Source organism: Tenrec ecaudatus, chromosome 9 (assembly GCF_050624435.1).
Source record: "Tenrec ecaudatus isolate mTenEca1 chromosome 9, mTenEca1.hap1, whole genome shotgun sequence".
NCBI lineage: Eukaryota > Metazoa > Chordata > Mammalia > Afrosoricida > Tenrecidae > Tenrec > Tenrec ecaudatus.
The window spans coordinates 89,448,978-89,466,266 of record NC_134538.1 but is presented as its reverse complement, the minus strand read 5'-3'; positions in this window follow the sequence as shown (position 1 = coordinate 89,466,266).

Genomic DNA, 17,289 nt, shown 5'->3' with positions numbered 1-17,289 from the left:
AGGTTAGCAGGAGTACACGAAACAGAAACGGTGCTGGCAAACTGCAAGTCCCCAGCTACCAAACACACTTGGGAAAGGCCTCTGGTGAGAGTTCAGATGCGCCGCCCCAGTCCCGGCAACTTGGTGTTGTCGCTACATCAGTCCTTTAACCATTGCCTGAGAAAAGTAGTTCCCCATCAGGCTGGCTGGTGGGATGGAGAATCCAGAACCCAAAGAGCAAGTCCTTTGTTGTTCTTGTTGTTTTGGTCCACTTATCTGCACATCTAGCCTGCTGTGTGCTTCCGTTTTCTCATTTACGAATTGAAAATTTTAATTTCGATCTCCTTTGAAAGGGCGTGCTTTGCTTAACCCCACCGGACAAAGAAAGATGACCTCTATTTACACCAGTAGACACAGTGATCTATCAGGGGACTAGTGCTTGGGTCGTGAAAAGGTTAAGTGATCTGCTACTTATTGAGAGATGGGCACCCCCAACCCACCCATAGGTGCCTCGTGGGAATGTCTGCTCCAATAATGAGCTGTTAAAAATGCTGTGTGGGGCATTTCCACTGTGACACACAAATGGCTCCCATGAGTTGAATTGACGGCAACCTGGTTCTTTACTTGTATTTGAATTATGTTTAAATAAGGGAGGTTGATTGATGGTGAATGCCCATCCTCTTTTTAAAATATATTTACTTGTTAATATTTATATAATTGTCTTCAAAATTCTACATGGTAAAAATCAAGAGGTTTGTAGAATATCGAAACGATGGCAAATGGATGCTGGTTTCCTATTTTTGAATTTCATTGGCAAATGCATTTTCCCCACAGGGAGGAAAATGGGAGAAACACAATCTCTGCTGTTTTTGATCCTTACACGTAAACATAAAATATATGCAGGGCATATGCAAAATAGTCAGTGTGTGGCAGTATTTAAGTCTGAAAGGAAACTATTAAAATTAAGACAGAAAGACTAAAGTTTATCTTTGGCAAGGACAGAATAGAACGCTAATAATAACTGCAATAAAAGCTAGTGTGTATTGAGAACAAATTAAATGTCAAGCACTGTGCCAAATAATTTCTATATATTATTTATGAGGCTTCAAAGAAGTTAAGCAGTTGCCTGAAGTCAGACGCTGAGAAGTGGATAGAACAGCATTTCAAAGCTTTGTCTAAATCACAGAGCAATCGAGAGAATGACTTTGAGTCCCTCAGCCAATCAGCGAAAATAGTCCAAGTTCTGACAACAGATCCCTAAATACATTGAAAACCTACTTCTTCCCATTTCAAACCAGAAAATCCTCTATTACTGTACTGCAATGTCGAGTCCCCTTCATTCCCCAAGTATTTTGATGACACTATACAAGCACCTGTAGAAAGCCAAATTAAGAGTAAATTATTAAAATTCATAAAAGGAAGTTCATGTATAATTATTTCATTCTTGCGGCTCTGCTCTCTTCTTATGAAATCTGCTCTCTAGCTTCCTTGATTCTCCTATTTAACAAAAATAAACCGAGAAGCAGAGTCAAACTGCCACTGTGCTTTCCCAAGACTGTAGGTCTTTGAGAATAGAAGACCTCCTCTTTCTCTCATGGGGTAAGCTGCTGGTTTCAAACTGCTGACCTTGTGGTTAGCAGCCTAACTCCCAAACCTCTGTGTGATTAGGGATCCTTATTTAATACTAGCTTACAAAACAGATGCATGGTGACGGCTTAGAAGACATTGCTGATGGGATGTTCATGTGTAGTTACTGCTCCCACTTGGGGGGTAACTTATTTTCCTCATTGAATTTGTTTTAAATCACAATCTATCTCCACGTTTGCAGCTTTGTATAAACAGTAAATCCATTCCATGTGTAAATTCTTCACAATGACTCAAATCTTCTTTAGCTGCGTTAAAAACTGTATCTGACCACACATCACCATTTATATAAAATCGCGTCTCTTGTCCTATTGATACTCATAGGAAGACTTGGTGGCACAGTAGTGAGGTGCTTGCCCATGAAAACTCCGTGGTCTGCTCTGGGAAAGGCTACCGTCTAGGAACCCAAAGGACACTGACGTGTGTCACATGGGGCTGCTATGAGCTGAAAACAGACTAGACGGCACTGACGGGCGCAATTTGTAGTTCTGGTGAAAGACGCGTTTGGAAGGAAAGGGCTGAAATCTGCCCCCTTTATACTTAAGGATCCTCATAAAATAAAAATTTCAGCCAAGAATATAAATTTCACTTGACTGTTTATTGCACATTGCAGATCCTGACTGGCTTTAAGAAATTCATAATCTATTAAGAGGGAATTACATCACATAGTAAATTGAATAAATACATAGTGAATTGAACAAATAAAGTAGCAACTTTGGAGTTTGTATCTTTGTATATATTAAAAATATGAATTTTCAAAAATTCTCTTATTTAATATAGCTAAAAATATTTGATGGCCATTTAAACATTCCAGTTCATTAGAATTCTTAACTTAGTGGTGTTAATGCTATTCCAAGATCTATGCACTTTTGGAAATAAGCACCTTCCCCCCCCTCCCCCCGCCAGCACAGGCAGTAAATTGTTCAATATATTGGATCCCAATAGCTTATATATTGATTTTAATGTGTACCATTTAATGACCCTTTCCTCAATTACTGGTCATATGGGTTCCCTTTATACATACTTTCAAAAGCACAGACTCATGTAAGATTCTACAAACAACAGCCTTCCACAGTTGGCTTAGTGATGACAGCATTTGAAAGACATACTTGGTTCATACATGAGCTCTCCACCAATGAGAAGGAGACCTATAATGCCTGCCTGTGTTCAGTGCACTTCTTAATCATTCATTATTTCAAGTCCAAGCATTTTTAGGGTACATCACAGCTTTTTTTTCAGGAGGCGGGGTAACGTCAACTGCATTCAGATATCATTAATATTCACTGAGGAATACATCTTTTTGGTGGGCAGAGAACAACAATAGTGATCTCAAGGACTTGGAAGTTAATGAATGGCCCAGGATCGCTGACTCAAAATGACTAGGAATTCAGAAAAGGGAGGGGAGCAGGGTATTTATTTCAGAGTTTCACAGTCACTAAATGGATGTATTTAATTTTTTTTCACACAAAGAAATGCTTTTCTCCATAGGATGCTGAGCCATGGTCTCTTGTCAGATTGTTTTAGGGTGTACCTCATCCTTGCGCCCTTTTACCTGCAATGAATAGGTTTCGCCTATGAATAGGTCTGGCTTGGTATCCTTTTTTAGTTCATAAAATGTTTTCTGCAGTGCAATGTGGGAAGGAATAAGATGACTATCAGATTTCCCTTAATAAGCTGGCTGAAAATAGGGAAATCTTACAAACAGCTCGTACACCTTGAAAATTGAATAAAAATGGCAATATCTCTATTGGCTTCTGCACATGTACACACGTATACATCTCACAACGTTGTGTCCATTCGTATGCTGCATGCTGTTTATAATGATTCTGCACAAAATCATCTTAAGAGTACTCCATTCTTAAATTCCCTAGTATGTTATCAGTAAGCAAATAGGGTCTCAAAAGCTTCTCCAGACAAAGCCCGGAGAGCGGATGGAGCGGAAAAGCAATTGTGTAAAGTCCAAGCATGTTTTGCCCAGTTTCAACTCGGCACTGACGCTAATGCTTTCCTATAAATTGCTAAGCAGCCAATACTCCTTTTCTAGTCTGTTTATAACCAGATTTTATGAGTAGCTTGCAATTTCTGGGTTTGCACTAATCTGCTTAACAATTCCAGTCTAGCTTTTAAAATCATTTGTTTTAGCAACAGTTCCATGTATTGCTGATGAAACCGACTCACAGAAGTCTTCTTGTTGATTATCACTATTAATTTCATTTTCCTTCTTTTCATATTAAATTATGGGCTTACTTCTTATAGTTAACACATCATTTTTTCCTGCTTACTTCTCTGTAAATCTCCTTCTCCCCAAGCCCAATTACCTCTCTCTGTCAAACTAGGTCCTTTGCTTCCACTGGGGAGAAAGAAAGAAGAAAGACACTGAGGGAATGTCGTTTCGTTTATCTTTAAATTGGGGTAGGGCAGAGGTCAGTAGCTGAAGGGAAGTCAAAATGGCAGGGATGCTAACGGTTGCACGAAGGGGAAGACAAGTAAACCTCTTTCCACGAGACGCTGGGCTCCTGGTAGCTACTCGGCTCACAGCGTGCTCCAGTGAACTAAATCACAGCCTCCCTGACTTAGAAGACACAAGGGAAAGAGAGTATCACGGAATGCAAGTCTCAGTTAGAGTCTACCTTCAAAGCAATTGAATTTTATTGCTTTGGAGCCTGCATTCTTTCACATAAATTAAAACTAATAGGTGGGAGCAGCTAAATTAAAATGTCATGCACAAAATACATTGCAAATAAGTGATCACTAGCATAAACATCATAAATAGGTGGATTTTGGGAACTGGATCTCAGGTGTTTTGAGCATGTTTTTATAAACATTATAGCAAATTCCTAATCACTACGTTTGTCCCTATGTGATAAATAATACATTTATATGAGTACTAATGATGCTAACGGTTGCACGAAGGGGAAGACAAGTAAACCTCTTTCCACGAGACGCTGGGCTCCTGGTAGCTACTCGGCTCACAGCGTGCTCCAGTGAACTAAATCACAGCCTCCCTGACTTAGAAGACACAAGGGAAAGAGAGTATCACGGAATGCAAGTCTCAGTTAGAGTCTACCTTCAAAGCAATTGAATTTTATTGCTTTGGAGCCTGCATTCTTTCACATAAATTAAAACTAATAGGTGGGAGCAGCTAAATTAAAATGTCATGCACAAAATACATTGCAAATAAGTGATCACTAGCATAAACATCATAAATAGGTGGATTTTGGGAACTGGATCTCAGGTGTTTTGAGCATGTTTTTATAAACATTATAGCAAATTCCTAATCACTACGTTTGTCCCTATGTGATAAATAATACATTTATATGAGTACTAATGACATAATAGTCTACACACTGAACTGCTAACCACGAGGTCATGGGTTCCAACCTACCAGTTGCTCCGTGGGAGAAAGATGAGGCTTTCTGTTCTACGAAAGCCTAAAAGTCATGGAAACCCAAAATGCAATTGTCCTCTTTCCTAGTGCCTCTCTCTGTGGGTCAGGATTGGTTGGCTGGCAATAGATTGGGGGAGTTTATAAAGACTACACCATGGGGATGAGCAGAGAAACGTCAGGAAGAGTCGTCTGTTAGCTTTACTGGCAAGATGTGGCCAAGACCCAGTGCCACAGACGTCAGTCGAAAATGCTGCACAGGATCTCACTGATGAGACTGGAATGATTCCAAAGGCAGAAAGAAAGAAGATTAATTATGGCCAGGGTATTTTCAAAAGCTCTGGAGAAGCTCTCTTAACCAAAGCATAGTGCCCGAGATGGTCGGGGAATTTTCCACACTAAGAAAAAACCCTTTTGTCTGTTTATGATTTTAGAGCAACGTCGCTTCTAGTCAGTTTTGTGTACAGCCATGGTAGCAACAAGACTAGTCCTCCGCATGACGGATTCATGGTGCATACTGCGCTAATGGCCATTAGCATCATGAGAGGTCTGGCTCGCCTTTGGTTCGCACAGGAGATTGTTGGTTTGGTTCGTGGTATATTTTCTTAAGGTTGCGGTTGCTTGAAACTAAGCACCTTTTGATGTACAGGCCAACTCTAATGATTCAGGGAGAAAGGCTGATCCAAGTTGTCCAAATTTTAGTACGTAACCACATTCTTACACAGGCGATATGAAGAACGACACAGATTCCACTGTGATGTGTATAAAAGAGTCTTCCATGAGTACTTTTATCACCTTCAATCAAGATTTACTGACATTTGCTCACGTGGGCGAGCTTCCTCAGAAAGGCCTGGAGACAGTGACTATGCCATGAGCCACCCCTCTTGGCATGCTGGACTGCATGTTCCGTGCCAGAGGCACATAGCTGCCTGTGTCTCAGCTTTTCCTGTAAGAGCTCACTTCTCTGATGATGACTGAGGGGGTTCTTAATCATATTTCCAAATGTTAGAAGTGAACTGAAGCAGTTTCGCTTGTGAGGATACATCGAAATATGCTACTGGCAATGATATGCCAAGATGCAATTGGCATATATGAAGCTCAAGCATTCCCAATCGTACCCTATGACTGTTCACTGATTGTACGATAGGAGTACAGGGTCGGTTTATTTTTGTTTCGACCTGAAGCTAGTATCTTTAACCTTTGATTCACCTTGGCACTTGGAAAATACCAGCTTGACTGTGAGCATGCCGATGGAGCCAATTGCTTTCTTTGGGGCCAGTAGAGCATGTTCCTTTTCCTCGTGTAGATTTCTTCTCATATTATCCCCACTATTCTGTAAATAAGACTCAACCACCCTCCTATTCCTACCAGTATTAAACTGTTTAAAAGTACTGCCCGTTCCCAAAGAGTTTTAATATATATTGTATACCTAATTCCTTCTAAGGAAGAGAAATACGTAATTGTCAGTGGAGAAACTCCTCATTCATATAGAGGTAAAGCATTTTTCAAACCATAAATAGAGAACATAACTACCATAATTTAGCAGTGTGAGTGTGTGTGAGTGTGAGTGTGTGTGAGTGTGTGTGTGTGTTGTAGTAGATAACAGGTTCATTTTCTTTAGGACATTTGCATCCCCTCACTCAGATGAGAATATCATGTCTGGGTGTGATCTGGTACCTTGTCAGTATAGTCTTCTACTAAGGGACAATATAGAAATGAAGCAAAATAAACAACCAGACCAAATCATGAAAAATACAGATGTGTTGATGTTCTCAGACTTGTATTTGTTTAATGCATATTTATGCCTGAATGACTCCTCTGGAGATATTTATATCTATAACCAATGCTAATCCATCTGATTAGAAACACTGACACATATGCATGCATTTCAGAACATCCTTCCTTCCCTATGATAGATATTACTAATGGTGGGGTGGGGAAAAGTGTCTGAAGACAGGTAATTTCAGAAGGACTGGAGACAGCAAACTACTGAGATCCATTTGTGTACTCAAATTCATGTTCTGCATGAGGGGACTGCCTTTTGTTTCCTGGGAGAAATTGCCTACAGTCCAATTCCTGAAACTATCTCAATTAACGCTAGCAGAAGATAATCCAGAAATGTGAGACAAAACTGTGTTTTTTTCACAAACCTTGTCTGATGCGTTTGTAGGCTACCTTGTACTGCTCTTATATTCGGTTCAGGACCAGCGAGTGGAGGGACTGAAGTCAGCAGGGTAAAACAAGATTATATGTTGGTTTTTCCATGGGCTATTAATATCTTGGTACTGTGAGATGGAACAAGTTGCGTGGTGGTTTCTGGCTTGGTGGTATTTGGCTTGTAGGTAAAGGGAAGGCAAACAGACCACCTCTAACGTGAATGTTGACCTCCAACTGCTCTGGAATAGAAATGACTTTGGGTTATTTTCAAATGTATCTTAGATTAGCATTTTAACATTCATTCATTCTCCATCCTATTCAATATGTTGTAAGTGCCAGTCCTTTAGACTAGCTGGGGTTCTAAATAAAAATTAAATGTGCTAATTGTTCCATGCTAGATATTGAATTGAATTCAAGCCAGTGTATTCTGCTGGGGGAGAAGATCAGACCATCAGGATTGCCGTGATGGGGTAGATGATGTTGATTCACAATTACATTGGTTATATTACATCACTGACATACCGAGAAGCCACTGAAGAGGACACTTGTATAACACAACATAAGGGGAAAATGGGTGGGATTTGCAATGGTCATTTCTTGTTTGATTCCTAGCTCAGCCACTAACTCCCTCTGATTGCTAAGGTGCTAGTTTTACTACCTTCCTATTGACAAGGGGTTAATATTACTTATCTCCCAGAGTTGATGGTGAGCTGGACGGGAGGCCGCATATTTCAGATCCAGTTCCGAGCTGTTGCACAATGCGATAACTCCGGTTGGGAAGGAGAGACGTGTCCATTTCCTTAAGACGGCACAGAAGTAGAAAGGCTGGGCACTTAAAAGAGAAATTTCCAAAATGTCTTTTTGAAATGGCAGTCTAAGATTTATGCGGGAGGACTTTTGGCTACACTGCATTTCAGGTAAGGTGTGTTGTTGTCACTTAGAAACACCCAATTCAGGTTGTAAAGGAACAACTCAGAGAAGAGCTACCACAAATTAAAATATCTAACTTAGTGTAAACTGGCTTTAAAAACAGCATATGTTGATCACGACATCTTTAAAAATGTGGAAATCTGTATCATAGGAAACATTTTAGACTGACTGCCATTGGTCATAATTCTTTACCTGGTAAACATCCTAGTCTTTAGGTAACAGACAGCCAGCCATGCGTTGTTGCCCGGTGTCAGTGAGCCAATTCCAACTCATGGCAGCGCTGTCGCCCCAAAGTCGAACTTCCCAGAGAGATCGTCTGGCCTGCCTTCCACGGACTCCTGGACCAGTTGGAACCACAAAGTTGTCAGCTCATAGTCCTGCGTCCCCCAGGACCACTGAAATTAAGTGTAACCAATGGCAAATCCTCTCTATTAATTTGCTTTTGGCACCTGGGGAAGCATAACTACTATTATTTTTGTTTAATTCCATTTTTGATAAGTTAGCATCAAGTTTATTCAAACTCCTGTTGACCCGTGCGTGTGAGGCTAGAGTGGTCCTCCCTAGAGTTAACCCGACCCCCGCCATCAAGTGGATTCCGTTAGTGTGAATTGTTCCGAAGTAGAAAAGCCTGGGTTTTTTTACTTCAAAGGTGACTTTAGCTAGACTTGAACCAACAGCCTTTGGGTAGCCACTGAATGCATTAACTGTTTGTACACCCATTTCATTAACTGTTTGTATGCCCAGTTATCTTGGCATTTCTAATTTATGTCTTAAAGGAAAACTTAGGCCTACAGAAAACTAGTGGAGCGCTAATATATCTATCCACTAGCTCTGGAAATGTGCATAGTACTTTCTCAGCATGGTGTGGCTGAGTCTATTTGTTTGATGGTTTTGTAAGTAAACTGGGCACCTAAAGCTTCCAGAGCTGACAACCTGGCATCTTTTCCAAGCAATCTCTAAAGGTGTCTATTTATACTTTAATTTTAAAATGGAGTACATATTTTTTAATTAAAATTTTCAATGGAGTAAATCTTTTGAGCACTGGCCAGTTATGAGAATTATTTCTTTGTCTTCCACTTTCTTTTGGGAAAAGGTAGGGGGGTGAGGGACTAAGAGTGAGCATTATATTTAGACAATTTCTCTGAAACAATATAGTGGGTGGTAAATAGGTTTTCAGAGTAGTGTTTGTAGACAGAATTATTTTAAAATAACTGAGTAGGAAAACTAGATTCACTTAGGTACTACTGAAAGCCCTGTGAAACACAAGGAAGAATGAATTAATATAAATTCATATCTTCCACTTATTTGTGAAAAAGTAAAACAAACCAAAGTATTTATTTTTCTTAATTCTGTATTTAGACGATCACAACATTTTTAAAGTTCTTAGAATCAGCAGTCACGTAAATCAAACCTGAAGACATTTTTATTGGTATGTAGGAAAGGCAACCGTCAGTCAGGGAACAAGTTTTATCAAAGACTTTTAATTGATTCACTGAGTAAAGTTAATATGATCCATTTCAAGAAAGCCAGGCTATCACTGTAGGATGTAGACGGTAGGTCTGTTTCGAGGAAACACAATATTGGAAAATGAAGTGACATCACTTACTTTAAAGTGAAATTCTAACATCCTCCTCACAGCAGGGAGGAGGAATAGATGCTTGGAATCAAGCAGGTTGAGCAATTGTCCAGTAGGGGCTGCTCACAGAGCAGGGCGGCTGGTCCTCTGACTGCATATTTCATGACTTTATGGAGACGAGGATTTCAAGGCCATTCAAGTACCTATAGTGGAACTAACCCGTTAATGCACTCCCGGAGTGACCGAGCCTCTGCTGCATCATCACAGCGGATGCACAGTGAGCAAATCCCCAAACCAGGCATTTCCATACTGTCCTGACATTCTAGAGGCAGCCCTTAAAACGTTTCTGTGCATTCGTGAGGGGAGCTCAATTGTTTTTCCAAACAAAATATAAGTGTTGCTAAATTGTTTTTAAACACAGATTTAGCGAATGAAATGGAGGGTAGTAAAGGAGTAGCCAACGAAAGCAAAACAGGCTGGAATGCTGGTAACCGATTGCACACACAGGATCCAAGCAAAACATCTTGAATTGCTAGTACTGTAATAAATTATAGTTTTCACATTGGTATTTTGCAAGTGAAAACAGCACTAAGTCAAGCTTGGGAAAGAAAGGCTCCGACGATGACAATCTTAACTCACCCCCACACACCTGGGATGCCTTAGCAGCCATGGTGCTTCTTGCAGCACCTCGCGGACCTGCGGCTGCATCAAGAGCCGGCACAGCCCGTGCTACCTGCCAGGCCAGGTGGGAAAAATGCAATTGTAGATGGGAGGGAGTGGGCGAGATAGTCAAAGGGTCAACTGTCACCTAGGATCCAATGAATGCGCAGCTTTCTCCTTCTTCTGTTTGACCCGCCCCTTCTCAGGAGGGCCCACACCTCGATCACTGAACACCCAAGGGAACTTATCTCATTTTCTCCAGAGTTAATTTTCTTTCTTTACCATAATGAGATAAAAGGCTCAACGGGGTTGCTGTCCCAGGAGTGTTCCCAGGGCAAGAAATGGTCAAGAGCTGGTTTATCTCCAAACTTCATTAGCCTATTAGATAACCGATAGGGGCACCTCAATTAACTTAAAGGATGAGCCACTTCTGAGGGAGGAGAGGCCGTGCTTACCATCATGGAACTTGGCCTCATGCTTCAGCGGAGCCCCGCAAACCCCCCTGCTGAGTGGGCTCTGCTGGGTGAGAGGATGGGCTGATTTATTTCTCTGGGTGTCCTGGAGTGTATCTGCCCTGATTGACTCTCCTGATCTTGACATGACTCACTGTGGAGTCAAGATAATGAAACGGCATTAAAGAGGCCCCTCCAGTTTATGCAAATACAACTTTATCTTCAAAGAGGCCATATCCTTAGGAGAGAGGTTTTCTGGTTTGGGTTTTGGTTTTTAACTACCTAAATGTACAAATAAAAGAAACTGTTTTGGATTTTCCTTCACAGTCCCTTTCATTTTTTATTGTAAATGGGGTGATTTTAAAGAAAATTAAAACTAAGCCTGTCTGATCTTTTGTGTAGGGAAAGCCGGTTTATTTAGTCTCAAGCTTGCTGCATGGAATCAGCAGGGGTCTAAGGAGGCCTAAACCTTACTGTAAACAAACAGTGTAGCTCATCTTGGGCTCTGAAGGCTGGAGCCCCAGGACTGGAAGGGACTCAGACTTGCTACTGACAACAGGTGTTCCTTAGGGCGCGAATGCAAAAACAATTTCCCCATTGGGAACTACATCTGTGTGTAGCCTTCTTGAGTCCGGGTTGGGCCATGGTTGGGATCTTGGCTGCCAACCAAAAGGCTTGAACCCATCGGTATCCCATAGGAGCGAAGACTTGGCCATCTGCTCCCATGAAGACGACAGCCCTTGGGTCATTGTATTCCGTCGCACAGGGTTGCCATGGCTTTGAATGGATGCATGCAACACCACCACCAGCATGGACTTCAGAGGTTGCCAGTCAAGTCAGAAAAGAGCCATGTGTTGTCTGTATGTGGACTCTGGAGGCAGGGTATGCAGTATCACACACAGTATCAAGCCCTGGATTCGTGAGGGAGTTCTCTGTGAGTTCTTCCTGCCATGCTCTTTTTTTTTTTTTAACAAATAAAAACTGCATCAAAATTACAGCAAAGGATGAAGACTGAATTTACATGGCAGGGACCATGTAACTCAACACGTTAGGAGATTGCTTCTGAAACAGCGAAGGCAAGCTTCCCTCCAGAAGGAGCCTGCACACAGCATTGGGACACCTCCGCTGACCAGAAAGGGCCTTCCAACACAATGGTGGAAGAGTAGACAGTTTATTTGATTATCTTTCTGGTGTTTTCAGAACATTGCCAAAGTTAGATATACAGGATTTATTTTGACTTTGATGTCAGGATTGGGTTCCTTGGTATTCTGAATTTAGAATGAATGGGTAGTTAATATCTGTCCAACAGGAGTTTATCCTCACCTGAACTTTCTTTAACAACCAAAAAAAAAAAAAAAAAGAAGAAGAAGAAGAAGAAAAAGTCAGAAAGAAAAGAAAAGGGGAGTTTTATTTTTTCCTTGAGAAAATCTATGCCTAAGCATAGTATTGCAATTTTCTCTCACAGTTTGACTGACTTTCTTCCTGGTGTTGTAAATACAATTGGCCTAAAGGGCAAACTAGCTTGAGTGTTACACATCTAACTATCCTGTTGAGTGTACTCACACTCCTTTCATCTGACACTTAAACGGTGAGATGCCTTCTGTTACGGCACCGTGCTATCTTTATGCAATACAAATTTAAGATGTAATAAGTTATCTTTGCTCTTAATATAATTTTTTTTCTTTTTCTCAGTATTTTCAAATCAAGTAATAATTCTGTTGGGTAGATTAACACATAAAATGAAAATAACTTTAGATTAAGCAGATCTTTTACTGGAAACACTCACTGAAATGGGTTGGCTCTGAAATGATAATTAAATTATGTTAAACTTCATCATATAATGTAGAACTCTATATTGTACTTATAAAATCATATAAGTATAGTTGTTACATGTAATTATAGCATTACTACACAGTATAGCATTATTACATATTGTATAATTTTGATAATTATGTTATATTTTAGTTGTAGCATCACTAATTAACCGGTGATTACTATTATTGTTACTTGAAAGACAAATTTGATGGATGCCCAATTACATAAAACATTCACAATAAACAACAGCCGCTTGGCAGCACAGTGATCGGTAATGGCACACCCACTGGACGTGGTCAGCCGCCTAGGGGACAGAGAAGGTGAGACGGAGGTAGCTGTTGGCATTAGCATTCTACCAAAAACAAAAACACGAGTTTTGAGCTGAAATGGATTGATGTCACCGGGAAAATTGCTTTGCAAAATACCGTCAGTTGCTAACGTTAGACGCAGACGAGAGGAGGACTGCCTTGTGTCCCAGATTCTCCATGTGCAAAGGAGCCCTGGAGGCACACGGGCCACACGGGGCCTGTCAGCTGGAGAAACTCTGTGACAGTGAAGATTTACAGACTTGAAAAGCCAAGCGGGCTGTCCTACTCGGTTCCATAGCATCACTGTGAGTCAAAATTGACTCAATGGCATGAGTTGTTCATTAGTAGTAGTAGTAGTAATAAGGACAATTTAAGACTCCCTGGGTGGCAAATTAAGTAAGGCCTCAACTAAGATCTCCAAAGTCCCCCAGTGGCACCTTGGAAGAAAGGCTTGGTATTCTGTTCCCAATACGTCACAGCCTTGAAACCCCATGGGGCGGTAGTGCTTTGCACACATGGAGTCATCTTGAGTCAGAATCAACCCAGTGATGTCTCTTTAATGTAAGAGAATGTTTTTGAGGACAATTAAGAGCATTTCTGAGATCATACCAAGACGGATGGTCACCATGGCATGACCCAGCTTATTCAGGATTTCATCATTGCTTTGTCTTTTTAACAAACAAACACGAGGGCCCATGTGCTTCTCTGCTCATTCATATGAGATCCTCCTCTTTTATTTTTAAATCAGAAATAATGCACAGTGTTTTCAAAACATTTCACAAAAACAAGAGCAATAAGTAGGTGATGAATCATTACCAGACCTAGCACCTAAAGGCAAGCACCGTAACAGTTGGCAGACTTTCTAGCAATCTCCTTTCACCCCTCGGTGTGTGCGTGCACACCTTCCTGCTTTTCAAAGAATATAAATACTGTTTTCCTTTGAGTAACTTCTAAAATATTCCGTAGACAATGTTGACTCTCCCCAGGTATCTTTCATCTGCCACTTACGCTCAAGCTATTTAAACTACTGGATCTTTTGGACGCAGGTATTCCTTCAGTGTCCCGATGGTCATTGTGCCCTGCACCAGTGCATTTTGCTGTGTTCATAGGACGGCTAGAACATTCCTCTTGTCGATCTTCGTGTAAGCCAAGAGTCCCTAATGGAAGTAAACTGGTTTCCGCGGTTCTCTGTTTCAACATGGAAATAAATAGATTTATTATTGTGATTTCATTGCCACACTTTCTCTTGATGAATGTGATCAACCTGTGGAGCATGAAACAAAAGAATTCTGGTGGACTCCTGAAGCACGTGGTACTCCCCAAGCCACGGAAACCAATGGTGTCAAAGAATGGTAAAGGGAGAACAGCGAGCGGACCATGCACAAACTAAAATGAGCACCGGTGGAAGATTAAACTGCTGTCATAAACGCAAGTGTCAACCCTGGGAACATTTCACAAAATAGGTAAAAAGCATTTTTGACCTGAATTTAATATAGACCCCAGTTGATGATGGGTAAGCCTGAAGCTACCTCCCTCTGCCCCCGCCCCCACACCTCCACCAAATGATTAAATAAATTTTATTTCTCAAGTTGAAAGGACCTTTTCTGAAATTCCTCATTCTTAATGCTTTAAAACGCTCGAGTAAAGAAAATTAAATTATGCCATTTTTATCTGTTTGAGATCAGCTCTGTTTCCTCCTTTGCTTTGTGTTTACTTTCCTGCAGTAGCTGACATCAAAATGTTTTCTGGAATGCTGGGGCTAAATAAGTTATGCTTAACTCAATATCTAATACAAATAGCCGGGGGGAGCTTCAGCGACACAATCATAGAAGCTATAGTTTCTTTTAATAGCTTGCCACACTTTGCTGATATAGTATTTCTCTAATCACCAATCTTTACGTGCCTTCCTGACCTGGGAGCTCTCAGCCCAAATGGCCTTGTGGTATCAAAGGCCTATGTCATTGGAAGAGTGAATGGCTTTCATTTTTCCCCTTGAAACTTCCGGTTCCTGGCATCTGTAAAGAATTACTGGGAGCGGTGTTTTGCTGCCTCGCGGCCACTGCCCCATCCAATGGAAGTGACTTTTCCCAGAAAGGTCACAGTGGTCAGGAATACTTGGATATTGCAGTCAAGGAGGTAAATCTGAAGTCTCCACTTTTCTGTTACAATATTAATTACTTAGTTTTTCATCATATTCATTTGTTAAAAATCCCAAATAACATTTTGCTTGCAACCCAATTTCAGCGAGATATTATAGACTTGGTCATATAGCAAGGCTGAAAAGGTTAGAAACACACTTTGCAAAATCATCCTATTTGTTGCATCCAAGTAAATTATCCGTCTACACCTTGGGAGATCACGCTTGTCGCAAATGTGCACGGGACACTCACTGCGGAGGCCCAGGTCTGCTTTCCCCGGTAACTGTGTCAAGGGACAGTGCAGTCTGTGGGGCTGTCTGTACTTTCTGGACTCAGGCTCGAAAGCCCGACCCTGGCTGTTATTTAAAATGGACTTTCCCAGCATAAACATGCTTTCCTTTCTGCATAGTCAATAGCGAGGAACTGCATGGCACGGATACATTTTTAGTATATTGGCTTTCCCTGGAAGGGGCACTATGGACCTAGGGTTTGCCTAAGACTTTAAAAGTGTAGCGGCTCCAAATGGCCAGCAGCTCTGCAGGCGAACAACAAAGCTGTCGTCCCTGTTAGAGATGTGTAGTCTTGGGCGCCCTAGAGGGGGTCAAGGGAGTGGGTTTTGACTGGGTGGCAATGTTCGATTTTGTTTCGCTTGTTAGTGGGCATAGACTGGCAGCATAGGTAATGAAGAATGTTTTCAAATGTTCCAATACTGCTTTTAAATATTTTCTGATCTTCTCTGTTCTTGGAGGGAGTCTTAACAGAGAAAGATGTAAAAGTGAGAGAGAGGAAGGTGTATACTACTATCAAGTCTTATGAGGCAATCTTATATATGTCCAAACAAGAGTCTTGATGCAAGTAAGAAGTGTGTTACTAAAAAAAAAAAATAATGCATAAGAAACTGACCTACAAATTTATAGGCACTTGGATAACATGCATTTTTAGCAATTTCATCTCTCTATCTCTCTCTCTCTATCTATCATCTCTCTCCCTCTCTCTATCTATACAAATTCCTTACATGCTTTTACTACAGTGAATGCCTGATGTCTTTAATTTTAGGATTGCCTACTATTATTTGATGTTATTTAAAAATATTTTTCCTAAATGGTTATTAGAACATTATAATTAAATTAGTCCTAACCAATTAAACATTTACATTAATTGGTTTTTAAAATAATGTATTAATTATACATTTTAATACTAATGAATATTTAAAGTAGGGGAAAACTCTATAATTCCATAATTATAATTGGGTACATTAGCTTTAAAGTTTTTTAGTATGATATATATCATACAAAATATACAGAATTTCCATTGAATTATGTACAATCTTCTAAAGTGATTTTACTTCTATCTCCATTTAACATTTTCCCATTTACAGAATCTTTTTGAAACTATGTTTTCATGCTAACATAATGAACTAATAGAAAAAATAAATAAACTAATACATGCATGAACCATCATTTGGTTTCTCAATTCTCCTACTTTAATTTTTAAAAGATTTTTGTTGCTATCCTAAAAATGCTTAGACAAACGTTGCTGTGCATTGTTCTCTCTTTAAGACACGGTCTTGATGTGAAGCCAGTGAATTGTTTAGTCATTGCTTTAAGGCCCTTTACCCAGGTGGCCACATCACTTTCTAGATATTGTAACAATTTACATTCTCACTAGTGATCACGAACCACTGTTTTCATGGTTCCATTTCTAACACGCTGCTTATTAATTTTTCTGATCCTATTCAATTGGATATCCCATTATGTTTCTCAAGTGTAAAATTATAGCAGTACCAGATTACTAATGATTGCTTATTACTAAAAAATAAAGTTCTAGAGATTTGAAGTATAATGCTTTCTAAAATTACTAATACATAAGTTCATCACCATTATTTTGCATAATTCTTTATGTACAGTAATATGCAAGCATAATTCCACTAAAATAGATTATTTGAAAAGGTAAATCCAAATATAATAAGCCTTGCCATAAATTATGGCTGTAAACATGAGAACAACTCCATCTAAATCCCCATACATGTGTGTGTGTCTTCAGATCATGCATCGATATGAAGATAAAATAGACTCCCTGAAACAGAATTAAATAGAAATGACACAGAGCTAAAAATAAGTTAGAAATATGAGGTTAATGATTATTAGATGTAAGACTAATGATTATTCATTATTGTCCATAAGATGAGCCTATTGGGAAAGATTATTCCTATTGACGGTGAAAGAGTGAAGCCAAAGAACCCACA